Here is a 15,031-nt window from a genome sequence, read left to right on the forward strand (position 1 = left end):
GTACTAATTGACTTGTAGTGTCTGTGTCATGATGCTCTACCATAGATCCGAGGAGCGGGCGGCCAGAGACGGAGCAGCAGCTGCAGCAGCGGTCGGGAAGCAGGAGTGGGGCTGGTGACTATTGTGTGTTTTTGGGGGTTTTTTGTGTGTGTAAGTGGCGCTACTAGGGGGCATAACTATGGGGGCAGATCTACTGGGGGCACATCTACTGGGGGCACATCTACTGGGGGCACATCTACAGGGGGCAAATCTACTGGGGGCACAACTACTAGGGGTATATCTACAGGGGACATAACTACAGGGGGCATAACTACAGGGGCATAATTACATAACTACAGGAGGCATAACTTAAGGCCATTTCTACTGGGGGCAATACTACATGGAGGCATTACTACTAGAGGCACTACTAATGAGGACATTGCATAGGGGGCACTTAATAAGTGCAATGTGTATAAGGGTCTACCTGGTGCAATGTGTCTAAGGGTCTACCTGTCACAGTGTGTATAAGGGTCTACCTGGTGCAATGTGTATAAGAGTCTACCTGGAGCAATGTGTTTAAGGGGCTATCTGGCGTAACGTGTATAAGGGGCTCTGCTCTACTGTGGTGTAATGTGTGTAATGGGTTCTAACATGGTATAGGGGGTACTACTGTGTGGTGTAATGTGAATCGGTACTATTCTGTGGCCATGCCACTTCCCTATTCCCCATGAAGCCACGCCCCTATTTTTTTGCCTTCGGCACGCACTAACCCTATTTTGCCTGTTGGGAATAGATATTGCCAAAGGAAACTTTCGCTCTGGGCGCCACAAGGTCTAGAACCAGCCCTGCTACAGGCAACAGTACCGCTGTTAATTTTTTTAAGCTTTAGTAGATCTGCCCCAGAGTCTTTACTAGAAGATATTTGTAGTTGTGTCCAAGCTTGTCTCAAATTGTGATCAAGAATAATAGAGAAAAATCTGTAGCTAATGCTGTGTCAAATTATGTGAATCAATTAAAATGGGCAATGGACTTGTGTCCCGAAATCTTAAACAGCAAAAACAAAGATACAACACATATGGTGTCATATTTATTTAGATAATTCAATAAACTATAAAAATAGTCTTGCATTTTAAACAATAGTAGAAACAAATTGTCTGGATACATTATAGAGAAATTCCCAAATTGAATTTAAAGGGCCTCATGTCTCCTGCTCCTCACTAGAATACCAGGGTTAGGTATTTAAACAGGAAATAAAAGGGAGGACAAAGGGTCTTATTAACGTTTGTAAGTAAAGCAAAAAAAGCACACAACTGGGCAAAACAATATTGCACTTCAGGTGGAACAAATGTAACATGCAGACAGATTTAGATTTAGGTGAGTTCCATTTTTTCTGTGCAGGCTAAATACTGGCTGCTTTTGCATAAAGCCCACAAAAACTGGACAGCTTTATTTTTACACTGCAATTTAGATTTCAGTTTGAAAACACTGCACCAAAATCTAAATCTCCTTGCACTTGTTACATCTGCACAACTACAGTGCAACATGGCTTTGCCCAGTTGATTGCCTTTTGCTTTACTAACAAACATGAATCAGGCACAGTGTCAAAGAAGAAGTACACAGAGGCACACATACCAGAAGTAGCTCTCTTGACATTTTGTCACTCTGCTCTTCCAATTTATTCAGGGTATCAGGTCACCCATTCTGACATCTGGGGCCACATGTAATGCCATCTGAGTTGGCCAGAAGTTGCAGGCCAAAATTAGATTTTTTTTTTAAAGCAGCAATCATTTACAAGGCAAAACCATGCCTTGTAAATGATTGACTCTTTAAAAAAAAAGTTGAGTTGGGCCGGCAACCCGCTCCTCTGGCCAACTTGGATGGCATTACATCTAGCCTTATATATTAAACATTTATTGCATTGGGCATGAGTAGAAATACTGTATGTTTGCTTAAATACCTCTGTAAATGTGAAGCAATGTCTCTGTACTCATCTCGTCAAAGAATATATGTTTTTATTTAATTTGTAGTCTGGGTCCTGTGAAAAATATTATAGAAATAGATTTTATTATTGTACTGAAAACACATTCTCACAGAAAAATATGGAGATTCACAAAATACTCTGTTATTGTTATCAACAGTTATTCAGTAAGTGGTTCAAGGACCTGAGTTATATCTTCATAGGAGATACTCAAAATCAATGTCAAAATAAAATTTGTTGTACTGACTACAAATGTAGTTTTTCTCCCCCAAATAAAATACCTGTTTGTATGCATTTATTTTACATTGAAAGCCTACAGGTTTGATTATTAAAAATGTGAAAACATCTCTGCCGGAGATGTTCTAGTATTTGAAGATTTTGTACATTTTGTACATAATTTACAAGGCTGGATAAGGTTAGTAATGAAAGTTAACAGAAAAATCCAGATTGTCATACTGTAGCTTGAAATAAGCTTTGAAAAAATCAAGTCAGCAGTTTCATTGTACTGGACTTCATGACAGTAGCACCAGCTCGAAAGGAACCTAAATCTATGTTTGAGAAATGATGAATAACTTCTGTATACAACAATTGCTCGTAGTATTTTCTATCTCGGAAAACATCCATGCCTTTTTAAATGCAGCTCCAGTTTATGCTTTAGTCAGCTCAAAGACATATCCTAAGTGGAAAAAACATATCCACAGTGGAAAAGACATATACACAAAAACTGCAGCTGTGGAACATTTTTGAAAACAAACTTGCAAAAATGGACGTGATAGCAAGGTTGTTAAGCTTAGGAAATTAATTTACGGACAATTTTGTAAAAAAATATTCTGAAGGACAATCTTTTTTAACTATCAGACTTTTATGTATTTCAAACAGTGACAGTAGTACTGTAGTCTGCAGTGAAGGAAAATCACTTTTTTGTCTCTGCATGTGACATGAGTGCCAGTAAATTTGTTGACTGTTGCTAGTGCACCTCGTACATTGTGTACAGCTGTACAGCCTTGTCCCATACATAGATTAAACATTACTGCAGAACAAAACTGCCTGGTACTGTTCCTCGGGCAACTCTCCTATGCTACAGCTAACCCACGTAACTCAAAAAGCACAAAAGGAAGAAAACAAATTGTGCTCAGTCCCAAAGCTCTATCAGCACTATCTAGTCTTTCTTTCAGACTCCAGATTCAGTGGCATAGAGTAAACAGATGTCCGGGTTTGTGTGTGGGTATTGCATTTGGGAGGTATCTGTCCAGTATGTAGCAAGCAGTGGTACCTACATCATATATATGGCAACAGGGGTATTTTTTGTAATTTACTACTGTTAATTGTTTTTACTGATGTCTAGAACAGTATATCATTGGCTATGGGATTATCCTTAGAGAAATGTTTGGCTGGCATTTAAAGTTATTTACTGTATGCAATATATAGCTGGCAACATAAGGGCATATTTTAGTTTTGGATCTGTTTTTGTTCCTACAGTATTACTAATCTCAATAAAATTTATTTCCAGTCATTTCCAATAAATTTTGACCACCACACAGTTCACAGTTTTGTTTTCAGCATTTTGGGCCAAAGGTTGCAGCGAGACAGCTGATCATTAACCAACACAGCAAAGGCACGAACACGCAGCAGTTTATAGCACATGTATGAAACATTGCCACACAGCAGTGCAGAAATAAAAAGTGGTACAAGATGGAATATTCCTTGGGCCCTCCCTGCCACCCTTATGTTGGATATTAAAAAGGACATGCACTATTTAATTAGGCAAGTACTTCAGTGACCAGGACAAACACTTTTGTGGATGAAGTGCTTGTTTTGTTTGGGCCCCCACAAACAATTTTTTTAGAAGGACCAGCTCTGATCACTAATGATAAGGATGTTGATGATGATGGTGTTAATTACTTTATAATCTTGTACAATAAATTTCATGTCTTCATTGCAAATGACTTAACATGGAGGAGGTGCCTAGATGGATAACGTCTCTACCTCTACTAACTTTAGCCTCACAAATGGAGCAGATGCTTTCACAAACATTGTCAGGATTTGGGGGAAAATAATCCCACAGCAAAGAGGTGGCTTTTTTATTTTATGGCTTTCTTTTTATAAATGGCTTTCTTTTTATCATTGGCAACAACTGCAGCCACTTGTGACTGATTTATACAAATAACATCATCAATATCCTCACTGATGAATAGAACATACGTATCCCCCTCATCCTGTCCCATTTCCACACACAAATCCTCAATAATCACCATCTTTACTTATATTGCTCCCCACATGTGCAGATGGTGCAGAAATGGTGGAAGGGGGTGAAAGAAGCCTCTCTATGAGGATAGTGTGAGAAATTTCAGACTCACACATGGCTGACATGGACACCTCTAAACGTTCCTCAAGAATGTCTGACAGGTCTGAGTGCACAGTTTGTCTTACTGCAGCTAACTTTCCTGTTGCTGTGTTTTTCTTTACCACTGTAAAATTAAATTGCTTCTATGATTTTACCAGCCCCTACTTAAGCCCTCTTTTCCCTGGACATGGACCTTAGTAGATGATATTGATGGACTTGTATCTGCATGGCTGGTGGCAGCACCTGCAACACTAGTACAGTATGTGCTTCCTGCTCTCCTCTCAATTGTTCATCCTCCATATCTATCCACAAACATGAATGAAGTGGGGTACAGCACATACCACAATTTGTACAAAAAATGTAATAGTCAGAAATACTAATCAAACACTGTGGTTTAATTTCAACAACAGTGCCACACAATATGTGTAGGAGATGAGTACAAAAGTATATTACTGTGGTACGACCTTCACCCACAGTATCGCACAATACGTGTATGAGTCAGAAATAGTTATAAAACACTGCAGCCTAGTTTCACCAACAGTGTTGCACAATATGAGTCATAAATAATAATTAAACACTGGTTTAATTTTACAAACAGCGTTGCACAATATGTGTATGAGTCGGAAATAGTAATTAAACACTGTGGTTTAATTTCACCGACAGTGTTGCACAATATGTGTATGAGTCAGAAATAGTAATCAAACACTGATGTTTAATTTCACAAACAGTGTCGCACAATATGTGTATAAGTCAGAAATAGTAAACAAATACTGCGGTTTAATTTTACCAACAGTGTCGCACAATATGTGCATGAGTTAGAAAAAGTAATCAAACAATGTGTTTTAATTTCACGCACAGTGTTGCACAATACGTATATGAGTCAGAAATAGTGATCAAACACTGAGGTTTAATTTCACAAACAGTGTTGCACAATACATGCATGAGTCAGAAATAGTAGTCAAACACTGCAGTTAAATTTCACCCACAATGTCGGACAATACGTGTATGAGTCAGAAAAAGTAATCAAACACTGTGGTTTAATTTTACCAAAAGTGTCACACAATATGTGTATGAGTCAGAAATAGTAATCACTATGTTTTCATATCACCCACAGTGATGCACAATACGTGAATGAGTCAGAAATAGTGATCAAACACTGAGGTTTAATTTCACCAACAGTGTCGCACAATACGTGTTTGTGTCAGAAATAGTAGTCAAACACTTTGGTTTAATTTCACCAACAGTGTCAGGCAATACGTGTATGTGTCAGAAATAGCAATCAAAAACTGCGGTTTAATTTCACAAACAATGCCTAACAATACGTGTATGAGTATGAAATAATAATAATATACTGCAGTTTGACTGGCAGTGTCACAGTACTTATAAAAATTAAATAAAAGTTGTATAGTACACGGGAGTACAGCACAAACAAAATATCATTTTTTTTAAATATATTTTTTTAAAGTTTTTTAGCTTTTATTATTTAAATGTTACACTGGGCCAGAGCTCCTGGATGGATGGACAAATCACCCCTTGTTGACAGATACACCACCAGAAAACAGACAGAGCACCCCTGGACTAGTACTGATACATAGGACACATCAGCCCCTGAGAGTGCACACACAGTACACTGGGATTTTTTATAACACTGTGGCAGAGTCCTTTGATGTATATGAACAGATCACCCCTTGTTGTCAGATACACCACCAGACGAAAAAACAGAGCACCCCTGGACTGATATACCAGCCCCACAGCAGCCCCATGCCCACACCCCATGCCACACAACCCCAGCACTGAGATGGACACGTCCATTCAGTGCAATCTCCGCAGCCGGAGTGAAAAATAGTACTGATCACTGGGACCTTTATAGAATCCAAAACCCTGCAAGAATACGACAGCAGGATGATGCCGTTTTGCCTTGTTTTGGGATTAGAGTCTGGCTGGAAGCTCCAAGCCGGATTTGGATCCAGACTCGGAATGCAAAGTTCAGGTGGGTCCTGTACTCAAAGAACCAGACCCGCTTATCTCTAGTGGTAACATAGGCCAAAGGTTGGCTGGCTAAACTAAGCAAAAGAGCAGTGGCACAAACAAACAACAGTAATTTCTGTTTAAAAATGTTTTGCAAATAAATCATTTACAGTAATAGCAATAACCAATCAAATCAACTTGCAAGTACTTTCAATAGAGAACAAGACAAAACATATATTTATTAAGAATCATGTGTTACATATCACTGCTCAAATGTAGTAGTACTTAACAGCAAAAACACAACCAAAACCATGTGTAAAATAGCAACAGCAGACATTGATGCCTCCTACACACATGACTCCACCACATGTCAATTTTAGGTACCCAATCTGAACATCCCTCCTTGGGGCCTTGGGCCACTAATTACTGGCACGCTGTGCCAAAGTAAAGTAGGGATGTGTGCCGACCGAAATCATGGGTTTTGGTTTTGGATGTGTATCTCCTTCAAGTTTTAATCCATATTTGGTTTGGCAATGAAAGCCCTTATGGGTTTTGGTTTTGGATCTGTATTTTTTTACAAAAATCATAAAAATAGTTAAAATCATAGAAATTAGTCCTGTTTTAGTTCATACAGTATTATCAACGTCAATAACATTCTTTCCAGTGATTTCCAGTCACTTCTGACCATCTCATGGCTCACCATATTGTTTTCATCCCATTTAGGCTAAAATGCTGCACCAAGGTAGCTGGATGACTAAGTTAAGCGACAGCAGTGGGCAGCACAAACATGTGGCACTTAAAATTCCAACAAGGCACATCTAGGAAACAGAAAGGCACTGCAGTGCCAAACAGGGTGGCAGTTTAATAAACTATGAAAATGTTTGCTGTCTACACAAGAAGACAATCAGCAATGCCACAAGCAGCTCATAATGTAAAGAAAAGTGGTGCAAGATGGAATTGTCCTTTGGCCCCCCCACCCTCATGTTGTATATATTAAACAGGACATGCACAGTTTAACAAACCAATCACTTTAGTGACAGGGACTGCCACTTGTGTCTGTAATTATTGGTTTGTTTGGGCCTCCACAAAACAAGCTGCCATAGGTCTCTACATATACATACTGGGTCTACGTAGGCAAGATGTCACCATCGTAATCATCATCCAATTCCTCACCCCCATCAGTGAGTATATCCTCTTCTTCACAAACTATTAATTCATCCTGACTGGAATCCACCGTTACAGATGCCTCTGTATTTTTTGCACATAATTGCAGGTAAAGATCTTCCTGGTGGAATTTGTAATTCATTTTGAGGAACCTCATCTTTTCCACATTTTGAGGAGGTAACCTCCTCAAAGTTGTTGACAAAGTTCCCAGCTGTGCTGAAAACTCTTTCTGAGTACACACTCGATGATAGGCAACTTAAATAATGCAAAGTCTATTTGTGCAAGGGCCTCCAAGTTGCCTTTTTTCCTGCCAGTAGTGAAACAGACTGTCTGACATGCCTATTTGGATGTTATCACTAAAATAATCATCAACCATTCTATGAATGGTGACCGTATGATATACAGTTACGGTAGACATGTCACTAATTGTAGCCAGTTCCTTCAGTCTTGACCAGATGTCAAAAAGTTGTGGCTGGTTGATCTGCATCACCACCAATTGGTCTTTAGGAAAATTTAGTTTTTTCCTGACAGCTGAAGTTACGGGAGAAAATGAAGGAGGAGATGTCACGTGCCACTTGAGCTGACAATTTGCTCACCAATAGCTATTTTCATCTTTTCAGCTATGTGTCCACTGGAAAGAAAGAACGTATGACTTACTGTAAACCTAAAACCAAGTATGGTCACCAAAGTATAGTGATCTGAGATGAAGAGATTGGTGAACCTTGCATCCTAGCGAAGTGAATGAAAGGCTTAATCTGCAAGTCCAACATGCTTAGCAGAATTGTTTAGTTTCTGCTCCTCCTTCAGTTTCTCCAGCTGCTTTTCTAATAAGAGGAATTACCTGACTTAAGCTGGCAGTGTCTGAACTAACTTCAGATGTATAAACTTCAAAGGCTTTGAGAACCTTGCACAATATAGAAATTATTCTCCTCTGTGCTTGAGTAATGTACATTTTTCCTCCTTTCTCTATGTCATAGGTCTTTGTGTAGCCTTGGATGGCCTTCTGCTGCTCCTCCATCTGTTGAAGCATATAAAGGGTATAATTCCAACTAGTAACTAATTTGTCCTGCCACCAGCTGAGGTAAAGGTAAGCTGTACCTGTAACTGCTGCAATCTTCGACATAAACTTGCTGAATGTTGAAAATGTCCCAAATTTTTTTGGCCCACAGAAAGCATCGCTTGCACGCCTATGTCATTACAAAAAAATTGCACCACCAAATTAATAGTGTGAGAAAAACAGGGGACATGTTTAAATTCATACAGATGTAATGCTCTCACAATATTGGTGGTATTGTCCGAAATCCCAAATCCCAAGGAGAGTCCAAGTGGGGTAAGCCATTTTGCAATGATTTCCCTGAGCTTTTATAAGAGGTTGTCAGTGGTATGACTCTTAAAGAAACCAGTGATACACAGAGTTGCCTGCCTCTGACTGAGCTGGCATGTGTTAGATGCTGCTGGTGGTGCTGCTCACAGCAATACACCTAACCAGTGGGCTCTCACAGTCATGTAATCTTTAGTTTGCCCTGTTCTACTTGTCCACATACCTGAGGTTAAGTGGACAGTGGGTACAACAGCATTTCAGAGGACAATAATTTTTTTTTTAACATCCTTGTACATATTAGGAATTGATTTTCTAGTGAAGTGGAATCTAGATGGGATTTGGTAGTGGGGACACAGAACATCAATTAACTGTCTAAAACCCACTACATTCATGGCAAATACTGGATTCACATCTAATACCAGCATAGCTGTTATGGTGTCACTAATCCACTTTACAACTGGGTGACTGCTGTCATACTTGATCCTCCTTGCAAAGGATTGTTTATCAGTCAATTGTTTTGTTAAACTACTACAAGTGGTGTTCCTGGTCCCTTTCTGGGATGAAAATGTACTCACAGCAGCAGCAACAGGCATAGCACTCAAGGATCTTTCTAAGGAAGCCTGGATAGTTGATGAGTCAGTCATGCTTATGAAATTGGATGCAGGACTACTTCCGATCATGATTGAGGAGATTGACAATGAAGATGGTGGTGGTGGAGATTGCAGGCAGAGAGAAGGGATCTAGGTGACGCTGGACTGTTTATTGTTATGCTTTTATCCAGTGTCTGAATTTGTCAAAAATTTTTGATGAATGTACTACAAGAGACGTAACAGGGAGGAGGTTCCTAGATGGTTAAGGTCCATAAATATACTAACTATGGCTTTTCAAATGGTACAGATGGCTTGAAATTTGTTGTCTGCATATTGGTAGAAATAAATCAATACATAAGAGGTGGATTTTTTTGTCTTTTGCACAGGCATGATAATTGCCTTTTTCATATCATGGGTAACAACTGTTTCCACTAGTGCCTGATTTACACAAACAATATCCTTATCAACATCCTCATCATCATCAACATACACAAATATATTCCTCATCCTGGTGCACTTCCACAGAAACATCCTCAATTTGTATTTCAGCATGTTGACTTGTGCTGCTCATCTCCACATTTGCAGAGGGTACACAAATGGTGTAAGGAGCCTCCTCTTCAAGTACAGTATTGGAAAGGTGAGCCTCACACATGGTACCTGCGGACTCTCCTCAGGAAGTTGTGATGTTTCCAAGCACACAGTTGGTTCCTGCACCTTCACAAGTTTTGACACTTCTACAGAAGGAAGGACTTACACCATCATAAGAGGCAGAACCACCACTCATAAAAAAGGCCAAGGCCTTAGCCTTTCCTTGCAACTTTGTGTGGTGAATGGCATATTGCTAATTTTCTGTTTCTCTGTAGCTAAATGTATCTTTACCACTACAAAATTATATTACTTCTTTGGTTTTAATGCCCGGACTTAAGCCCTCTATGTCCTTGGGCATTGGCCTTAGTAGATGACATTGACAGATTTTTATCCTCATGATTGGTGGCAACATCTGCTGCACTAGTATGTGCTTGCTGATCTCCTCTCAATTGTTTGTCTTCTATATCTATCAACAAACACAAACCAATGGGGTACAGCACACACACAATTTCTACAAAAACTGTACCACCTACAGTGCCACAATAAGTGTATGAGTAAGAAATTATAATATAACACTGCAGTTCACTTCTACCTACAGTGTCACACAATACATGTATGAGTTAGAATTAATATTACACTGCAGTTCACTTCCACCTTCAATGTCACACAATATGTGTATGAGTCATTGTCACAATAAAGGCATGAGAAAGAATATATATAAAACTGTGATTTACATTCACCTAGTGTCACATTATGTGTATGAGAAAGAATACATTTAACACTGTAGTTTACTTTCACCTACAGTGTCTCACAACTCGTTTATGAGTTAGAAAGAATAATATAACAATGTGGTTTACTTTCACTAACAGTGTCACACAATACGCGTATGAGTGAGAAATAATAAGATAACAATGCAGTCCACTTCCACCTACAGTATTACAGAATATGTGTATGATACACTGTGGTGTCACAGAAAAATAATCGTATGGCACACTGGGATATAGCACACAATATATATATATATATATATATATATATATATATATATAACACACAGGGGGGGTGGGGGATATAGCGACCAGTGGTGTCTAAGAGAGATGCAGTAAAAATAGTTGGATAAAAATATATAATATATAGTATTTGTGCTAAAAGAATAATCAGAAAGGGTGGATCTCTAAAAAATTTATTAAGTACAATTTTAAAACATAAAAATTGAATTAAGATAAAATTTGAGCAGAAAAAAGTCTTTAAAAAATGGGATAAAAACAATATACACAATACAATATAATACCAGTTAAAAAATAAAAAGATTTTAGCTTAACTTGGTATGAGGTCACTGCCAGGTTTACCAACGCGTTTCGTCATTCAGACTTCATCAAGGGGTAAAGGTAGAATGGGACCAGGCTTCTATTTATACCAGTACTAATCTCATAGTGATTGTGACATCACTTCCTGTTAATTTGACCATGGTGATGTAAAACAGACTAAGAACATCTAGTTACAATTAATCAATAGTCTTATTTTGTAGTATATATGTATATGATGTTAAAACAGTGTTTAGAAAGCAGGTTTGGTGTATGAGAGCTTTGAAAAACTCTCATAAAGATGCGCCGGCGGATCTTCCGCCCCACTTCCGGTTCTCTGTCGTTGCGTCACTTCCGCCCCACTTCTGGGACGCGACCGCGCATGCGCCCGCGGCTTCCACTTCTTCTTATAGACCAGCAGCACTTATGCAGAATTCTCCCAGGGAATTCATTGCAGTGGCCATCTTTGTATAGATTTTTATATAGACTTCTTCATACGGCGGCCATGCTTATGAAGTTCATGTCCATGGACATTATTGTTGATCCTCCGGTTTGTTAGACATAAAAATAGATCAGAAAGGGGGTTAATCAGTAGATAAATTTTATCAGGCTGGTGACAATAAGTTTTTGATAAAATAGACCACTATGGAATATATATTAAATTAATAAATAAATAAATACGTGGACTTTAAACGGTTGTATGGATATGGATGTGAATATATTACCATTAAGGTGCAAGGTGCAAGATAAATTTTAAGGTGCATGGTGCAAGATAAGTTTCCTACGCATATGAATAGTATAAGGTGCAGATATATGAATCATTAATGGTACAGCAGTGATCATTATGACATGCTCATGTAGGCTTTTATAATCAGTTTGGTTACAGTACCTGATCTTCCCAGGTGGTCTCCCTGTTCTGGTACTGATCAGGCCCGACACTGCTTCGCTTCCAAGATCGGGCGAGATTGGGCCTTTCCAGTGTGGTTTGACTGTAATAATTAATACTTACCATACATGTGTCATAATTATACCGTCACTATAAACATAAAGTGATGTGGAGATTAAATTGGAAAGGGGGGGTTGGTGGGGGGCTTGGGGGGGGTGGGGGAGGGAGGGGGGGGTGGAGGGACGGGGTGCTATGTGATAAGAGAACTAAAGTGAAACTAGTATAGGGGTGTTGGGGGGGGGGGGCTAGGGAAGGTGGTGTGCTAGAAATGTTAAGGATCCAAACCGTGATGACACCACGGCCGTGTAAATTCACATGAATGGAGCAATTTCATAATAATCATTAAATCCCCTCGGATGGAGTGTTTGCAGTTGAAAAATCCAATACATTTCTCTACGTGAGAGTTTATTGGCAAGATCGCCACCTCTCTCTCCCAGAGAGTTTATTGGCAAGATCGCCACCTCTCTCAATTGCTTTGAAAGTCAATGCCTCCGGGTTGGAATTATGTGCAATGTTAAAGTGTTTGGATACTGCATGATTCTCCATTTTATTCTTTATATTACGGACATGTTCTTGTATCCTTATTTTCAGTGGTCTCTTTGTTTTTCCCACATATTGTTTTCCGCACTCACATTCTAATAAATAAATCACGGATTGTGTATTACAGTTTATGAAGTCTTTAATCTTGTACTCCTTCTTTTTTTCTGTGTCCGTAAATGTTTTCCTTACTGGGTGTAGGTACCTACAGATGTTCCATCGGCCACATTTAAAGGATCCAGTGCACTTTGGCATCCGTGACTCCTCTTTTAATTCCTTACGTAGCATGCTTGGAGCCAGCATATCTTTCAGATTTTTTTATTTCCTGAAGACGATGTCGGGGCGAAGGGGCATGATTTATTTAAGGACAGGATCCATTAATAGGATTCCCCAGTGGTTACTGAGTGAGTCTCTGATGGATTTCTCATGACTGTTATAGGTAGTAATAAATGGGACGGAGTCTTTCTTGGTTTCTTTAGTTTTATACTCTAGCAGTGTTGATCTATCTAGAGCCTTTGCTTTGATGGCTGCTTCTTCCACAATATTTGCCGGGTATTCTTTGTCCTTGAATCTCTTTTTGTATGTCTCCATTTGGGTATCACATTCTTCCTTATTGCTGCAATTTCTCTTTATTCTGTTAAATTGGGAGAAGGGGATATTATTTTTCCATTTCTTCAGGTGGTTACTTTTATAATGCAGGTAACTGTTCGTGTCAACTTGCTTGATGTAGTTCTTAGTTTCAACTCTTCCTTCCATCCCCATTAAGATCACATCGAGGAATTCAATCGATTCTTTGTTGATCTTAGATGTGAAAATAAGATTCATCTCGTTGGTGCTCAGGAATTCCAGGAATTTATAAAAACATTCTTCCGTACCGTCCCAAACAATTAAAATGTCATCTATGTAACGACGATAAAAGACACAAGCAAGTTGACACGAACAGTTACCTGCATTATAAAAGTAACCACCTGAAGAAATAAAACAAAAGAAACCAAGAAAGACTCCGTCCCGTTTATTACTACCTATAACCGTCATGAGAAATCCATCAGAGACTCACTCAGTAACCACTGGGGAATCCTATTAATGGATCCTGTCCTTAAAGAAATCCTGCCCCCTCGCCCCGACATCGTCTTCAGGAAATCAAAAAATCTGAAAGATATGCTGGCTCCAAGCATGCTACGTAAGGAATTAAAAGAGGAGTTACGGATGCCAAAGTGCACTGGATCCTTTAAATGTGGCCGATGCAACATCTGTAGGTACCTACACCCAGTAAGGAAAACATTTACGGACACAGAAAAAAAGAAGGAGTACAAGATTAAAGACTTCATAAACTGTAATACACAATCCGTGATTTATTTATTAGAATGTGAGTGCGGAAAACAATACTGTATGTGGGAAAAACAAAGAGACCACTGAAAATAAGGATACAAGAACATGTCCGTAATATAAAGAATAAAATGGAAAATCATGCAGTATCCAAACACTTTAACATTGCTCATAATTCCAACCCGGAGGCATTGACTTTCAAAGCAATTGAACTTGTTAAGCTGGGAGAGAGAGGTGGCGATCTTGCCAATAAACTCTCACGTAGAGAAATATATTGGATTTTTCAACTGCAAACACTCCATCCGAGGGGATTTAATGATTATTATGAAATTGCTCCGTTCCTGTGAATTTACACGGCCGTGGTGTCATCACGGTTTGGATCCTTAACATTTCTAGCACACCCCCTTCCCTAGCCCCCCCCCCCCCACCACCCCTATACTAGTTTCACTTTAGTTCTCTTATCACACCCCGCATAGCACCCCGCCCCTCCAACCCCCCCCAATCCCCCCCCACCAACCCCCCCTTTCCAATTTAATCTCTACATCACTTTATGTTCATAGTGACGGTATAATTATGACACATGTATGGTAAGTATTAATTATTACAGTCAAACCACACTGGAAATGCCCAATCTCGCCCGATCTTGGAAGCGAAGCAGTGTCGGGCCTGATCAGTACCAGAACAGGGAGACCACCTGGGAAGATCAGGTACTGTAACCAAACTGATTATAAAAGCCTACATGAGCATGTCATAATGATCACTGCTGTACCATTAATGATTCATATATCTGCACCTTATACTATTCATATGCGTAGGAAACTTATCTTGCACCATGCACCTTAAAATTTATCTTGCACCTTGCACCTTAATGGTAATATATTCACATCCATATCCATACAACCGTTTAAAGTCCACGTATTTATTTATTTATTAATTTAATATATATTCCATAGTGGTCTATTTTATCAAAAACTTATTGTCACCAG

General features: G+C 39.1%; 2 pseudogenes; one reads left to right on the top strand and one right to left on the bottom strand.

Moving 5' to 3' along the window:
• Positions 1 to 12,113: 12,113 nt before the first annotated feature.
• Positions 12,114 to 12,233, bottom strand: LOC135051888 (5S ribosomal RNA; annotated as a pseudogene).
• Positions 12,234 to 14,644: 2,411 nt separating this feature from the next.
• On the top strand, positions 14,645 to 14,764 carry LOC135051483 (5S ribosomal RNA; annotated as a pseudogene).
• Positions 14,765 to 15,031: the final 267 nt, after the last annotated feature.

This window comes from Pseudophryne corroboree, chromosome 2 (assembly GCF_028390025.1).
Source record: "Pseudophryne corroboree isolate aPseCor3 chromosome 2, aPseCor3.hap2, whole genome shotgun sequence".
Classification (NCBI taxonomy): domain Eukaryota; kingdom Metazoa; phylum Chordata; class Amphibia; order Anura; family Myobatrachidae; genus Pseudophryne; species Pseudophryne corroboree.